The sequence below is a fragment of the Cetorhinus maximus genome, chromosome 10, assembly GCF_964194155.1.
Source record: "Cetorhinus maximus chromosome 10, sCetMax3.hap1.1, whole genome shotgun sequence".
NCBI classification, from domain to species: domain Eukaryota; kingdom Metazoa; phylum Chordata; class Chondrichthyes; order Lamniformes; family Cetorhinidae; genus Cetorhinus; species Cetorhinus maximus.
Window position 1 is genome coordinate 123,452,200 of NC_135888.1, and position 16,946 is coordinate 123,469,145.

General features: G+C 42.9%; 1 long non-coding RNA gene across 1 annotated transcript in view; it reads left to right on the forward strand.

The window, feature by feature from the left end:
• LOC144685299 (uncharacterized) overlaps positions 1-15,008 on the forward strand; it is an 86,930-nt gene extending 71,922 nt beyond the window's left edge. Inside the window, exons 2-3 of the long non-coding RNA XR_013577701.1 lie at positions 14,484-14,545; positions 14,933-15,008. This is a non-coding gene — a long non-coding RNA (uncharacterized LOC144685299). The remainder of the gene's footprint in view (positions 1-14,483; positions 14,546-14,932) is intronic.
• Positions 15,009-16,946: the final 1,938 nt, after the last annotated feature.

Genomic DNA, 16,946 nt, shown 5'->3' on the forward strand with positions numbered 1-16,946 from the left:
GATGGGGAAACTTCTAGGAATAATAACTCGGGACAAAAATTAATAGTCACATGGACAAATGTCAGTAAATTAATGAAAGCCAGCATGGATTTCTTAAGGGAGAGTCATGTCTAACTAATTTTCTGGAGTTTTTGATGAGGTAACAGAGAGAGTTGATGAGGACAATGTAGTTGATGTGGTGTAGATGCACTTCCAAACAGACCTGTCAGCAAAGTTATAGCTCATGGAATCAAAGGGACAGTAACAACACGGATTAGGAATTGGTTGAGTGACAGGAAACAGAGAGTAATGGTTAATGGATGATTTTTGGGCTGGAAACAGGTTTCTAGTGGGGTTTCCCAGAGGTTAATGTTGGGATCCTTGCTTTTCCTGATATATAGTAATGACCTAGATCTTGGTGTGCAAGGCACCATTTCAAAGTTTATGGATGATATGAAACTTGGAAGCATTGTGTGTTGGGAGGAGAATAATGTAGGACTTCAAAAAGGCATAGACAAGTTGGGGAAATGGACAGACAGGTGGCAGATGAAGTTCAATGTGGAAAAATGTGAAGTGATTCATTTTGGTAGGAAGGACATGAGCAGACAATACAAAAAAAGGATACAATTCTAAAGGGGGTGTAAAATCATGGGGACCTGGGCATATATGTGCGAAAGTCACTGAATGTAGCAAGACAGGTTGAGAGAGCAGTTAATAAAGCATACAGTATCCTAGACTTTATTAATAGGGCTATAGAGTACAAGAGCAAGGAAGTTATGTTGAACTTGTGTAGGACGTATTTTGGCCTCACCTGGAGTGTTACATCCAATTCTGGGCACCATGCTTTAGGGAGATATTGTGAGGGCATTGGATAATTCAGAAAAGATTCACGAGAATGGTTCCAGGGATGAGGAAGTTTAGTTATGAAGATAGATTGGAGAAATTAGGGCTGTTTTCTTTGGAGCAAAGAGGGGATTTAATAGAGGTATTCAAACCTATGAGGGGTTTTGCTAGAGTAGATAGCAGTAAACTGTTCCCATTCATGAAGGGATCAAGAGCAAGAGGGCACAGATTTAAAGTAATTGATAAAAGAAGCAAACGCGACATGAGGAAAACATTTTCATGCACCGAGCAGCTAAGGTCTAGAACGCACTGCCTGAGAGTGTGGTGGAGGCAGATTCAATTGAAGCATTCGAAAGGGAATTAGACAGTTATCTAAATAAGAAGAATATGGAGGGTTATGGGGAGAGTGGGAGAATGGCACTAAATGAATTGTTCATTCGGAGAGCTGGTGCAGACACAATCGGCCAAATGGCTTCCTTCTGCACTGTAACTTTTCTGTGATTCTGTGGTTCTGTTCCACTATGGGTTGTGGGATTTGCATGAAGTTGGTACATGCTCTAGCTGATATCTCACTGAGTCTCAATTTACAAGAAAACGGAATGATGAAATAGTCTTTAGCAATGGCAGGAGTTAGTGGATGCATAATGTGACATTACGATTTGTACAATTACATTGGGATTAGAGGAAAAGGGTACTTCCTTACAGCCCATCCTCCTAAGGACTGCACAAAGAAATGACCATGTGGCCCCGCTAGATGTCAATTGTATCTAAAAGACAAAACTATAACATAAGTATTCACTCAACAAAATAATGAATATAGTTAAAGAGCCTCCTGCAATATCCCTTCAGTGCTGAGCTTTGATACAGTTCGTATAGTCCTGTGTAAGAGATGAGGCAGCAAAGTGATAAGTTTTCCTAGTCAACAGCTTTGCCAGAATCTTGAAGTCGCAGTTTAGCGCAAATCACTCTTAGCGGTTCTGTCCCAAAGAAAGTCACTTCTGAATTACACATAGCATTTAGAAAGCATTAGATTTTGTGAAAGTCAACCTTAGTAAGCACATTCATTACTATTACCTGTTTAATCAAACATCTAATATTGGTTTAAATAATGAAAGACTATTATTGCAAAATCAATTACTGCTTTTATCAAAACAGAACAGAGAACAGTTTTCAAAGCTGTTAGTATGTATTTTCATAACCAGTGATATTACTTCTGTTAATTATTTATAACTATGATATTATACTTCTATTAATTATTTATAATTTCTAAGCATATTGTACTTCTTCAGTAGGACTTGGGATGGAAGTTCAGTGAAGTTCTGATGTCCATGAGATTGCACTGAAAAGCCCAAATCATTGTCAGACTACATAAAGAGTTTACAGTGTCTTTGGGGCTGTATCTGAATGCTTTGAACACTCTAGATTATGTACGAGGTTGTTTTTTTACAGGTTGCAATACTCAGCATGTCCCATGTGTATATTCTAATGCTTGTATGGTGCAAACATGCCCTTACTTTAATTTTTGTTTTCCCACTTCATTTCCTTGATTTACTGCCTGTGTGCAACAAACCTCATAAAGGTCAAGTGGTTCATTTCAGTTAAACTGCACAATTCATCACATTTTCCATTGATTCAATTAACTCCCAATCAGCATTATGTAGCATTCTAATGGCTAAAGTCAGAACCATGCAGGATCTGTAGGTTACTGCCCTAGATGAGTCAGCTTTTATTCTTGGAAAATTAGTAATGACACCCATGTATCTGCACCAGTGAGCTTCAGTTTAAAATGTACGGGGGCATTTCACTACCAGTGACTCCATGATGCAGTTGGTTTGCACACCATGGTTTCATCTCCGGACTCTGGGTTTAAATCAAACATAGGCACAATGGGATGGACTTTCCAGGGCACTGTGGAATTCCCACGCAGCAAACTAAAAATGTCATTGGGCGGGAGACCACAGACAATACTGCCGCTGCCGCACAGCAACTTAACCATGGGAGCAGCATTCATTACTTTGAGGTGAGACTTCTGCCCCAGCTTTGGGAGCAAGTCCCACCTTAGCGAGCTGACAGCTCTGTAGTCCCAGTAGTACCAGCTACTGGTGGCCATTGCTGGGAGGACAAGCAATCCCAGAGAACAGGAGCCCAGACACCAAGGTAAGTCTGGGTTATCTCTGGGGCCAGGCTGGCAGCCCCGTCTGATGAGGATGAGGGGGGAGTGGGGGGCTGGCTTTGAGAGGCCAGAGAGGAGGGTAAAAGGGGAAGAATGACCTTGGGTGGGGGGAGGGAGGGTGGGGTGCTGGGGTGCCTCCAATGGCCACAGACAACCCCCAAGGGAGGACCCCCTTGCCCAACACTAGCTCACATAGCTATAACTGGCGGCCATTCCGACAAGCATGGGCCTCTTCCTGTTGTGGATAATATAGCAGCGGGGGGTGGGATGAGGAGCTTAAGTGGCCATTGGCCGCTTAAGGATCTCAATAGGGCAGGCAGATTGGCCAACACCTCCAACGGCTCCCATAAAATTTGAGCTCAGAGGTGGGAGGGGTGGCAGCAGACAGGTCATGCTCTGTATTTTACCAGCTGCACATGCCTTCAAACCCTTCGACATAGGGTGAGCATGAAACCCAGCCCAGTGAAACGGAATCACCTGACTTTATTTCTTCTCCTGTCAACCATATTTGAAATGAGATACTCATGAAAACTTTTTCTGAGAGTGTTCTGCTTCCCAGGACAAAGCTGCCATTCAATTAACCATCTCAATTAGAGAAGCCATAAAGAAAGTGGAAAGTCTCCCTGATGCTGTTAGGAGATATTACTCTTGAGAGATGCATTAAGCAGTATTATTATGGCAAAAAGAGCTTTCTCCTGGTTCGAGCTGTGTCCTATCAGTCCTGGGATAGCTTGATGCTGATGCAGATATTCCCATCTTTGCGAGGAGTGTGGGGTGGCTTCAGGGGGGTGGTGGTGGGGCGAACAAATTAATCAAAAAGAAAAAAAAATTGAAAGGATTATTCAGTATGGAGGCTACGTCAGCCAATTCGATTCACTCCACGTGACATCAAGAAACAGCTGAAGGCACTGGATACTGCAAAGGCTATGGGCCCTGACAATATTCGGGCAATAGTACTGAAGACATGTGCTCCAGAGCTTGCCACGCCCCTAGCCAAGCTGTTCCAGTGCATCTACAACACTGGCATCTACCCGGCTATGTGGAAAATTGCCCAGGTATGTCCTGTACACAAAAAGCAGGACAAATCCAACCCAGCCAATTACCGCCCCATCCTTCAACTCTTGATCATCGGTCAAGTAATGGAAGGGGTCATCAACAGTGCTATCAAGCAGCACTTGCTTAGCAATAATCTGCTCACTGACACCCAGTTTGGGTTCCGCCAGGGTCACTCAGCTCCTGACCTCGTTACAGCCTTGGTTAAAACATGGACAAAAGAACTGAACTCCCGAGGTGAGGCAAAAGTAACTACCCTTGACATCAAGCCTGTATTTGACCGAGTGTAGCATCAAGGAGCCCTAGCAAAACTGGAGTTGATGGGAATGAGGGGGAAAGCTCTCGCAGGTTGGAGTCATACCTAGCACAAAATAAGATGGTTGTGACTGTTGGAGGTCAGTCATCTCAGCTTCACTGCAGGAATTCCTCAGGGTAGTGTCCTAGACCCAACCATCTTCAACTGCTTCATCAATGACCTTCCTTCCATCATAATGTCAGAAGTGGGATGTTCGCTGGTGATTGCACAATGTTCAGCATCATTCATGACTCCTCAGGTACTGAAGCAGTCCATGTCCAAATGCAGCAAGACCTGGATGATATCCAGGCTTGGGCTGACAAGTGGCAAGTAACATTCGCACCACACAATTGCCAGGCAAGGACCATCTCCAGCAAGAGAGAATCTAACCATCACCCCTTGATGTTCAATGGCATTACCATCACTGAATCCCCCATTTTCAATAACCTGGGGGTTACCATTGACCAGAAACTGAACTGGACTTGTCATATAAATATTGTGACTACACCGGCAGGTCAGAGGCTAAGAATCCTGTGACGAGTAACTCACCTCCTGACTCCCAAAGTCTGTCTACCATCTACAAGGCACAAGTTAGGAGTGTGATGGAACACTCCCCACTTGCCTGGATGAGTGCAGCTCCCACAACACTGAAGAAGCTTGACACCATCCAGGACAAAGCAGCCCGCTTGATTGGCACCACACCACAAACATTCACTTCCTCCACCACTGATGCAAAGTAGCACTGCAGGAATTCACCAAGTCTCCTTCGACGGCACCTTCCAAACTCACCACCACTACCATCTAGAAGGACAAGAGGAGCAGATAGATGGGAACACCACCACTTGGAATCTCCCCTCCAAGCTCCCAGCCTGACATGGAAATATATCGTTGTTCCTTCACTGTCACTGGGTCAAAATCCTGGAACTCCCTTCCTAACAGCACTGTGGGTGTACCTACACCACCTGCACTGCAGCAGTTCAAGAAGGCAGCTCATCACTGCCTTCTCAAGGGCAACTAGGGCTGGGCATTAAATGCAGGCCTCGCCAGCAAAGCCCACATCGCGTGAATAATAAAAAAAACTCATCTGATTGAAAAGGGATGAGGGAAACCCTCAGGATATCAGCAAAGTCCTCATTGTGAAAGATTCAGTGTAAATTTAATAAAATCTGCTGCAAAAGGAGTCATAGTTTCCCTCTTTGGAATATGTATATAAATACCTTTTCCACAGACCTCAATAGGCTGTAATCAGAATGGCAAGTGTGTACAATTTTGCAAGGCATGATTTTATGCAGCAATATTTCATTAGCAGGAATGACATAGAACACCAAGGGAAGGCCATTATGTTTTCTCTTGTTGGAGAAAATAATGAGGATTGGGAAAAGGGGAAACTCTCCAGTGCTAGGAATCATGGCACAAAAGAGTGTGGCTGTGATTTTTGGAGGCCAATCATCTCCTAGGATGTCACTGAAAAAATCCACAGGTCAGCATTCAAGGTCCAACTAACTTCAGCTACAATATCAATCAGTCTTCAGCTCCGCTGGCATTTTCTCAGATCATGCTTCCCTGCAGCAAGACAGGATGACATCTATACAGTGATATGTTCCTGAGTTGAAAAGCCAGGGCCTAACATCACACAGCTTCTGCAAAATGCATGCATACAACTATTGTCCCAGAATTAACCAGACCAGATCATTAAATGACCTGCAGGTGACTTCACATTACTTTCTTACTAGTTTTCATATTGGCCAGTGATTGCTGTATGCGTCAGTTAATGTAAAACTATGACCATCAGTATGTAGGTCCGTGTAATGATTTTTCTTTACGTAGGCCTATTATGTGGAACCTCTTCACGGTAATGGCTGAATACTCCAAAACACAATTCAAGATCACTTTATTATGGCATGCATTTTAACTTCAGTAAATTCTGATTTTTTTTTGCAGTTAATTACTATCTTGCTTATTAAAACTTGTCTTTTATAATGTTATAAACTGCAATAAATTCATATCAATCTAAATAAAAAGTGAAGAGGGCACTCAGTAGAGTGCATATCTCTGCCAAGCTGTGTTAACTCAAAATTATTATAATTACACAACTTCCTTGAGGTTTTGGCCTGCCTGGATGATGCTTTGTAACCATAAAACTGAAAAAAAGAATTATTTTTATTAAGAGCTTCCATCTCACTGAAGAGACTTCAGGCCAATCCACATCCAACAACCTGCTCTGAAAACTCTGCTCACATTTTGACAGCTGTGACAAATTCTACCATAGCAGCTGAAACAATCCACAACATTCTAAAACAATCAGCAACCTTCTAAATAAAACAACCCACAACATTGTTCCAAAATAGAGATAGTTTAAGTAAGTTATATGTGTATTTGGGTGTGTTAGGAATAAGATATATCTTTAAGTTTAAGTTTAATTTGTATTTCTGTGTTTGTGTGTTAAGAAAAAGGGGAACTTGAGTTTTAGTTTCACTTTAAAAGATGCCTGCATTTTAATGAAGATTTTAGGACTCTTGAAGGGGAGTTAAAACAAACAAGGTAGAAAAAAACTGAGCTGTTGCCTAGCAACAGGAGGCCCCATTGAGACAGAAAAGTAGTTTCAATTCAGTTCAGTTGAAGCCAGGGTTCCAGAGTGGCTGGACAGGAGAGGGAACGGCAGAGGAAGCAGTTTTCCCCAAAAAACAGAACAAGAAAGCCCCCAAAACCAGGGAGTGGCACAGGAAAGGTCTCAAGAGGAAAGTTAAGTGAAAGGAAAAGGACAAGAGCCTGGAAAAGGTTCTGTTAAGAAAAGTTAAGAGTGAAGAGCAAGAAAAGGCTCCAAGCTTAAAGAGGAGGAACCTACAGGAAGCAGACTTCAAGCAAAAACGGATTGCGAGACGCCAGAAGACCCAAAGAGACAGCTGAAGGCCTGTAACTCTGTACTATGGACATGTGAAACAGTGGTCTTTCTTCTTCCTTCAATGAGGTTTCCCACCTACTGTGGTTCACAGGGCCCGCAACCGTGTCCAGCCCATCTCCCGCGCCTCTGTCCTCACACCTTCCTCTCTCTCCCAGAACCATGATATGGTCCCCCTTGTCCTCATTTTTCACCCCACCATCCTCTGCCATTTCTGCCAACTCCAGCATGATGCCACCACCAAACACATCTTCCTTTCACCCCCCAGTCGGCATTCTGTAGGGACCGTTCCCTGTGGGACAGCTTGGTCCACTCCTCCATCACCCACAACACCTCATCCCACTCCCACAGCACCTTCCCATGTAATCACAGAAGGTGCAACGCCTGCCCCTTTACTTCCTCCCTCCTCACCGTCCAAGGGCCCAAATATTCCTTTCAGGTGAAGCAGCGCCTCACTTGCACCTCCTTCAATTTGGTCTACTGTATTCCCTGCTCCCAATGAGGTCTCCTCTACACTGGAGAGACCAAACACAGCCTGGGTGACTTCTTTGTGGAACACCTTCGGTCTGTTCGCAAGCATGACCCAGACTTTCCTGTCGCTTGCCATTTCAACATACCACCCTGCTCTCATGCCCACATATCCGTCCTTGGCCTGCTGCAATGTTCCAGTGAAGCCCAATGCAAACTGGAGGAACAGTACCTCATCTTCCAATAAGGCCCTTTACAGCCTTCCAGACTTAACATTGAATTCAACAACTTCAGACCATGAACTCTCTCTTCCATTCTAACTCCCCTTTTTATCTCCTTTTTTCAATATTTTTTATTTTTAAATTTCTGTTTTTTATCCACTTATTTTTATTCATCTTTATTTATTCTCATTTTTATTCTTTGTTTTATCCCCACCTTTCATCCTATTTTCGATTTTTTTCCCACCACCTCACATCCCCACCACGTCCCCTCCCCACACTCCACCAGGGCCATCTGTCACTTGTTCATGTTGTTCTTTCCAGAGTGCTTACCCTTTTCCTGCTATTATCACATTCTGCATTCTGACCTTAATACCACCATTACCACCTCCTTTGGCCAGTACCACTGCCATTAACACCCCTTTGTCCTTTTGTTCATAACATCTTTTTCAATCTCTCCTTTGCCTCCAGCTGGCCTTCTATCCAGCTTCACCTGCTCCACCCCCCTTAAACAGTATAAATTTCATCACATTTCTACTTCTCTTTGTCTCTGAAGAAGAGTCAATTGGACTTGAAATGTTATCTCTGTCTTTCTCTCCACAGATGCTGTTAGAACTGCTGAGTTTTTCCAGCATTTTCCTGTGTTTTCGTGAAACAGTCATGTTATGTTGGCATGGCTGAGTCAGTGAGAGTGCGTGCATGGAAGAAAGCTTGAATTCATGTGGTGACCCAGGGGAGAGGAACATTGGAAGGACAATGGAAAGCAGTGGAGATTGGAAACCCTCAGTGAGACTGGTTGGCTCATGGTGTGGCAAGGGTCTGGGGGGAGTTGAGAGATCAATAGTATCTATTTGGGGATGGGGGTGGCATATGTCACTTGGTTTCAGAGTGTGGTGTTTCTGACCACTTGCTTGACATAGACTGTGTACTTACTATGAACATTAGAGTATAAGATAGCTTTTGTAGCTTGTGTTATCCTTAGAAATCTGTATGTATCTGTAAAGGTACAGTTGTGGGTGAAGGAGTATTGTAATATAGATCATTTTTTCTTGTTTAATAAATGTTTTATTCTTTTGTTAAAAGTTCATCAGCTGACTCCTGTGACTCTGTTCAGTAGCCACTTTCCATGCATCTAAACAAAAATTAAAAGTTAGGATCTATCAATCAGGGCTCCACCCTGGGACCTGACTTGTCCAGTCGTAACATCAGCTGGGATCATAACAAAGTGAGGGCTCACCCAGGATAATCATTATAAGGTGGGATCTCTTGTGGGATTGGAAATCCGTGAACATTGGTGGAAACTGTGAATCCGTTTAATGAGTACATGGAGGTACTGAGGTACTGGAGGTAGGAATTGGAGTTGCTGTGAGGTATATTATATGCATTGGAATTCGAAATGGCTTTGGAGGTTGCTAAGACTTTTTTACAAATGGAAAATGTGACACTGATTGGTTTACAAAAAGTAACCACGTTCTCCAGGGGATAAGTGAATTGAGTTGGCCAAGATCCAGGTGCGAATGAAACAACTTGAACATGAAAAAGAACTGAAAAAACTTGAATTACAGATGAAAGAAAAAGAAAGAGAACTGGAATTGAAACGGCTAGAGGCAAAAGAAAAAGAAAAGGAAAGAGAAAGAGGGGAAAAGGAAAAAGAGACAGCATTTCAAAGGGAGCAAGCAGAAAGGCAGGAAAGACAAAGGGAACAAGATAAGAGAACTTGACCTCCAGAGGGAGAAGTTTGCAATGGAGGAAAGAGAGAAGGAACAGGAGAGGGAATGCCAGCTTTAAAGTTCGCGCTTTAAAAAAGAGGCCTCAGCTGCTGAGGATTCTGATGATGAAAAGTCCTCCAACACAAAGCTTAGTTGGGGGGCGGTGGGTGGGGGGATTTAAATTTGTACAAGCCCTCTCAAAATTTGAGGAAAAGGATGTAGAGGCATTCCTTACTTTGTTTGAAAAGGTAGCTAAACAAATGAAGTGGCCAACAGAAATCTGGACATTGCTCTTACAGAGTAGGTTAGTGGATAGAGCTCATGCGGTTTATGCATCGCTGTCAGAAGAGGTTTCAATGGATTGTGATGCAGTGAAAAGGCTGTTCTGAGTGCATGTGAGTTAGTCCCTGAGGCCTACAGGCAGAAATTTTGGAATGTAAGGAAACAGCCTGGGTAGACCTATAATGAGTTTGAGAGGGTAAAGCAAAGTAATTTTGACCATTGGATATGGGCATTAAAGGTAGATACAACATATGAAACATTTAGGGAAATAATTCTCTTGGAAGAATTTAAAAATTCACTTCCTCCCGTAGTTAGAACCCATGTTGAAGACCAGAGGGTCACCTCAGCTAGACAGGCAGCAGAGATGGCTGATGGCTATGAACTGGCCCATAAATCTAAACCCTTTTTCTGTCATCCCTACAAACCCAAGAAGGATAGAAGATGGGAAGGTGAAAGGAAGGCAAGTAGCCAGGGAAGGGAAGGGACAGTTGGGAGTTCTCAGGAAATTTGTCCTCAAACCAGAAAGGAAGGTGCTGAGGGTGGCAGTGACATCTGAAGGCCTAAGTGTTTTCATTATAACCAGGTGGGACATATTCAGGTAAATTGATGGAGACTAATCAGTAGACCTATTGCAGTAGAAGGAGCGCCTAAGGAATCCTCAGGAAAGGTTGCATCAGAAAAGGAAATGGTTGTTAAAACTGTAGCAGTAGTCCAGGTGAAATGTGTTCCTTCAGAACCGACAGAAAAAGGGGATATGGTTTAGCATAGTCCCGGGAACTCTTCAATGGGTACTGGTAAAGGAAGTCAGGCTTTTAGTGGTTCTTCTGGATGTTTTGTCTAGAGGGGAGAAGTGTTCCTTTACACCTCCAGCAAAATAAGTAAACAGATTAAAATGTTGAGAGATACGGGAGCAGATCAATCATTAATGGTGGCTGATGATGCATTTTGTGTTCCAGATAGTTTTATGAAGGAAAACGTATTAATAAAGGGTATTAGTGGAATTTAAGAACCTGTTTCGTTGTGTAAGATCAATTTACAAATTTACTTTGTAAACGGAATTGTTACTGTGGGAATGATTCCTAAGTCCCCTACTGAAAGGGTAGATTTTATTCTGGGTAATGATTTGGCTAGTGGAGACAGCAATCTGGGAACGATGGTATTGCAGCTGGCGGTTGATCATGTTGATATTAATCAACTTCAGAAAACTACTGTGGCCAACAATGAGATGCTTATTGCCAATAACAAGCAATTGAAGGAAAACCTGATTAACGTAGAAAACTAACTTTCGCGTATGAGAGAGAAGTTCATTAATGAAGAATGAGAATTGATGAGAACAATTGAGAATCAGTCACAGAAAGTGAAACACTTGACTGAGGACTTGAAATATCTAAATGATAAACTTGTAGAAGCAAATTTAACTAAGGTCAATCTTCAGTTAAAACTTGATGAACTTCAAGCATATGTAGTCTCTATGACTTGTCGTGGAAAAAATGCCTTGAACAAGAAAAGGGATTGTTGGTAACTCAGAATAATTGGTTGAATGCAGAATTAAAAACCAAAACTAATAAACTTCTAGAAATTCATTGGGAAAAGGGTAATGAGATTCTTGAACATCAAAGCAAACTGGAGAAAACGAAGGAGAAGATGTGTGGTATGGAGTGTTACAGTTCCAAAGTTGTTCCGTTGAATAAAAACCCTCACTAAATTGGGGTCCAATTGAGCAAAGAACTGATCCAAGCAACATTATTGATGTATCAACTTCAGTAATTGGCAGTACAGAAGAGACTGAAGTGCCTGCAGAATTGCCAACTTAATAATTGTCAACAAAAAGGATTGAAAGTGCAAAATGACCAGACATTGATTTACAAGTGCTTGCTGGTGCTAATACACAAGATACAGCAGTTGGAATCCAGGCAAATGGACAATCTGAAAAAGGCCATTTAAAACCTGTAAAGGAGAGGCATGATATAGTTCATGGACTATGTAAAAATGTAAAATAGTTGAATGGTTAGAGTGAACTACCAAACTCCACAGGGAAACAATAATTGATGCTGTTCCAAGAGAAGTGGAAAAGGCATGTTGAAAATGGGATTTGGAGAAACAACAAGATCACAAAAAGTTCAAAGATCAAACCAAGCAGGAGCACAAAACCCTTTTGTGTGAACATATAGAGCATCTCATGTGTGAACATATAAAGCATCTAAAATGACGAAAAGAGATTTTGACCAGAGAAGAAATGAGATGTTAACTCACAATCAGCAACATTCTAAATTAAACAACACACAACATTCTAAAAGAAAAAAATCAGTTTGTCCTTCTCCCAATGTCAACAGGTCTTAAAAATTCCAGGGTCCAGATCCAGATTGGCATCTTTGCCAAAAAATAACCATGGGCCATACCCTATCTATGCACCAAGTTTCGTTGAAATACATCTATTGGTTTTTGAGATATATTGTTTAAAAAGAGACAAACAGGGTGAAAATATTACCTCTGCCCACCTTTAGTGGCAGTGCTTCAGTGCTATAATGTCAAAAATCCACTTCCTCCCATTAATAATATTATACTGTTCAATGCTGATGCATTAAATGGTATTGCGGTGCACTCTAAAATTACTGTTGCCTAACTCATGAACAACATGACCTTTACTGTAGTGGGTGTAATTTTCAATCTATAGCAATAACATGGCTTTGTTCTTATCTCATTGGAGAGAGGAGTCTGTAGTGTTTTCCTTCCTTGCAGACAGCCCAGTATATAAGTCCTGTGATCACTACAGAGACAGATTGAAACAATTTGGTTTGACAGGAAATGTCGGTAAAGGGTCCAATGTTTCATTACTCCTCGTTGGTCAGATTTACTAGCCTGCGTTAGGAAACAGAAATAATTGGGTCCAGAGAGGCAGGACCTTCCCACAGACACACACAGAAGAATCTAGAAACAGCAATTTTTGAGTTCAGTTTTGAAGACACCTGCCAGGCAGAGGCAGCCTAGAAGGAGCAGATGGCCAGTCCCAAGCTAACGTTGGTTGAAAGAAGCTGCCAGAGAGGGACTGGAGAAAAAGGGACAAATAGCCAGTCCCAAGCTAAAGAAGAAAGTCTCCAAATCTAGGGAAGTGGAACAGGAGAAGGTCCAAAGCAGACCTTCTAGTCAAAGGAAGGACGGGAACCTGGGAAAGGTCCTGTTAAGTGAAGTTAAGAGTGAAGGGCAGAGAAAGACTCCAAGCTTCAAGCTTAAAGCTCCAAGCTGCAGGAAGCAGAGTTAAAGCGATATAGAGGCTTATGAGAAGGCAGAAGATCCAAAGAGGCAAATGAAGGTCTGTTGTATCACTTTGCTGTGGGCGTGTGAAGCAGTGGTGTACTGTTGACAGCTGAGACAGTGAGAAAGAGTGTGTGGAAGAAAGCTTGAATACATGTGATGATCCAGGGAAGAGGAACATCAGAAGGAGAGTTCGAAACCCTGGAGGTGAACCCTTGCAGAAGGCGCCTGAGAGAAAGTGTCAGTTTGGGAAAGGATTCCAAGGTGAGTTCTTGGAGAGTGGAGATTGGAAACCCTCATGTGATAGACGGAGTTCAGCGAGACTGGTTGACTCACTGTGTGACAAGCATCTTGAGAGAGTTGACGAGAGATCCATAGCACCTAGTCTGGGGTGGCATCTGTCACTTGGTTTCAGAGTGTGGTGTGTCTGACCACAGGTTGCCGATTGGTTTACACGGACTGTACTTACTGTGAACATTAGAGTATAAGATAGTTTTTGTAACTTGTGTTATTCTTACAAATCTGTATATTTCTGTAAAGGTATAGTAGTGGGTAAAGGAATATTCTAATATAGTTCATCTTTTCTTGTTTAATAAATATTTTATGTGTTTGTTAAAAGTTAATTAGCTGACTTTGGTGACTCTGTTCAATAGCCCCTCTTCACGTATCTAAGCAAACAATAAAAGTTAGGATCTATCAAGCCCTGGGATCAGGCTGCTCCAGTGGTAACCTCAGCTGGGCATCGTAACATGTGTGACAACAATATTGAAAGAACTATTGCCTCAGTGTACTTCTTCTGTAGATACGTAGGATTCAACTGTCACGCAATATATCACATTTTGACCATAAAATCAGTTTTACAACAAGCATTAATCCTGTTGGACTTTGGGCAAGAAATTGGGCTTATCGGTGCCTTTTCTTGGGCCTTGAAGCTCCAAAATGGTGTCTGCAGCATGCACACACACTTAAGAGATGAATCATGCTGAACGGCTTGTTGATGAGAGTGTTAACAATTACTCAGCGTGTATCTACCAGAATGTGCAGAGCTGGCAGATGGTGATTTCAAGCAGCATGCAATCTGGTATCAGCAGTGCCATTTTGGAGCTCAATACTCTAGCTAACGCCCTCTCTTAACCTCACGCAGCTGAACACATGTTCAGCAGCAGGAAGGACCCCCCGACTAGTGCTATTTAAAGGGATCATCAGCTACTTAAAAATTAGTTGTTGATTAATTTCTTCTTGCTGTTGCTAAAGCTCTACAAGTGTTTGGTGCTTTCTACAATTGTTTCAAGTTTCAAACCTACAGTGACAGGTACTGAAAAACATTTTGCCGACTGCAATACTTCTGAATGAAGCAGATGCTCCCAGAAATGGGTACATATTAGGCATTCGCCTTGGAATACAGCATGAGTTGGAGAAAGAACAGCAGTCACGCAGAGCAGGACAAGCTGTCGGGAGAGGAAGGAGTAGGAGCAGGAGAAAGGTCTCAGCAGGAGATCATATACACCCAGTGTATTCAGAAAGCTATTCTCCTACCTGAACCTTAGTGAAGAACAATGAATCTTCCCAGGTCTATGGTGGTGGGCTTGGAGGCGGGGACAGCCACGAAAATTAAGGGGGAGGGGGTGTGTCAAATTTTTCCCAGAGGCGGACTCCGAATAGGATCGGCTCCCATCCCCACAGCAACCAGCAGCCAATTAAGATGGGTAAGGCTCAAATTAGAAGCAATTTTGTGGTAATGCCGGTATTTTTCTGTTAGAGGAGTAGACCCTGTCATGAGCAGAGGTCACCAGCTCAACTCAGCCTGTGGCTCAAATGATTCCTCTGGAGGGGTTTCTTTTAAACTTTTTACATAAATTCACTCCAAAAACCTATTAACCTGCCATGTCCTGCGATGAACTGAACTGGACTGAGAACAGAATCTTCTGTTTTCAGCCTTTCTAAAATAAACTGCTGATCTTCTCTGTGCTGTGAAAATAAAACAAAAGCTATCAGGAAGAAACAGGGATGGTGCAAGCAAAGGATAGACATTAGTGTTTGTATAGCTCTTGGAGACTGTTCAAATTAGATAAGATAGGGCCTGCAGTGATCCTCCATCATCCTTGATCTGGAAGGCTGACGGCAAGGAGCTACATGTGATGGAAAACTACTGAAGAAAATGAAAGAAATGTGGACATCATTCTGGCTGTGCTAAAAACTTGTAGTTTAAACAAAGAGTGCAAAAACATATTTGGGTATTGTGATATAAGGAGAAGCTTCATAGGGCGGTATAGCTTGTCAATGTAGTAACCCAGGTCCATCCCCTGAAACAGGATAAAAGAGATTAAACACATCAGATGTGTTTTATTGCAATCAAGGAAAGAGCACAGCCAAGGAGGTCTCAAAAGGCAACCTGTTGATCATTGGGAGGAGGATCTACAATCAACAGGAGCTGGCCATTTGGGGCGATTATATAACAATGGTTAATAACATATTTGAGTATTCTAATGCTAGATATTATTAAGTAAGGAAAGTCACTGATGGCCTCTATTCAATGAAAGTTAATGACATTTCATTTTCTCTTACCAGAGACAACCTGTTGGAGCGATCACAGAGCTTTGCCAGGAGTGCAGGCTTCCCCATGCTGCAGGGTATCATTGGCTGCATGCACATCAGTTTGCGGGCATCAACTCTGCCCCATACCAGAACCAAAAGGGTTTCCACTCCTTCAACATCCAGCTCGTGTGTGACCATAGGCAGGAAATCAAGCAGATCAAGCCTGATATCATGGCAGCAGTCATTCTGTGACCTTCATTCTGTGGAGATCTGCATTGCCGTCTGCATATGAGCCACCAAGGGTGGATACAGCGTACAAGCAATGAAAGCCATGCTGCCATGAAATGTGACAGAGCAGACCATTGGCCTGCTGAAACAAAGCTTCCAGTGCCTTGACCCGCCCTGGAGCATTCCTGCAGTACACAGTGGAACGGTGTCAAGATTCATAGTGACCTGCTTGAGGCACACTGCACGACCTCGCCATTTTTAGGAGACAGTCCCTGCCAACAATTATACGGTGAGCAGCTGAGGAACACGAGCATTTGCAGGAGGTGAGAAGGAGGAGGAGCGAAAGGAAGGGAGGTTGCTACCATGATAGCCTCTTTTCGCTCCAGGTGTCTGTGTAGAACTCCTGGGATGGGCGGCCCTATTACATTGTTGATGGTTCAGGGCCTGGACCCGTTGCTGTGAATGTCCTCACTCTGGAAAGTGGGGTAGGTGTGGGATGCAGCCAATGGGCACACCTCAAGTCTGCCAGTTTTCTACCCCTGCTGAAATTGAAAATTTATCTCCCCGTATTTTATGTCGATTCTATCATTGAAGATTATTAAGGTTAGAGTTCACACAGTGTAAGGGTAATGCTACTACCAGCACGGCCAAGCTGGATTTATTTAACACATTTAGTGTAGGACAGATGATTGAAAGTTGGATGAAAAAGAGGAGGAGAAGGAGCCCTGTAGTACTTGGCAGAACCGGTCTCAAAGGTGCGTGGTGATCCACTGCACACTGCACAACTCTGCCATTCTGAAGGGACAGCTCTGCTGCCAGCTATACACTGACCAGCTGAGGTGCAGGAGCATGAAGAAGAGGAAGATGAGAAAGAGGAAGGGAGAAACAAACCGAGACAGTTCCACTCCAGCTGAGCTGTTGGTGAACTGATCTGAGTGCAATACCGGGAACCACAATCCAAATTTCCCTTCACTGACAGTTCCACACCTTAGCTTCCCACTGTCATTGATTA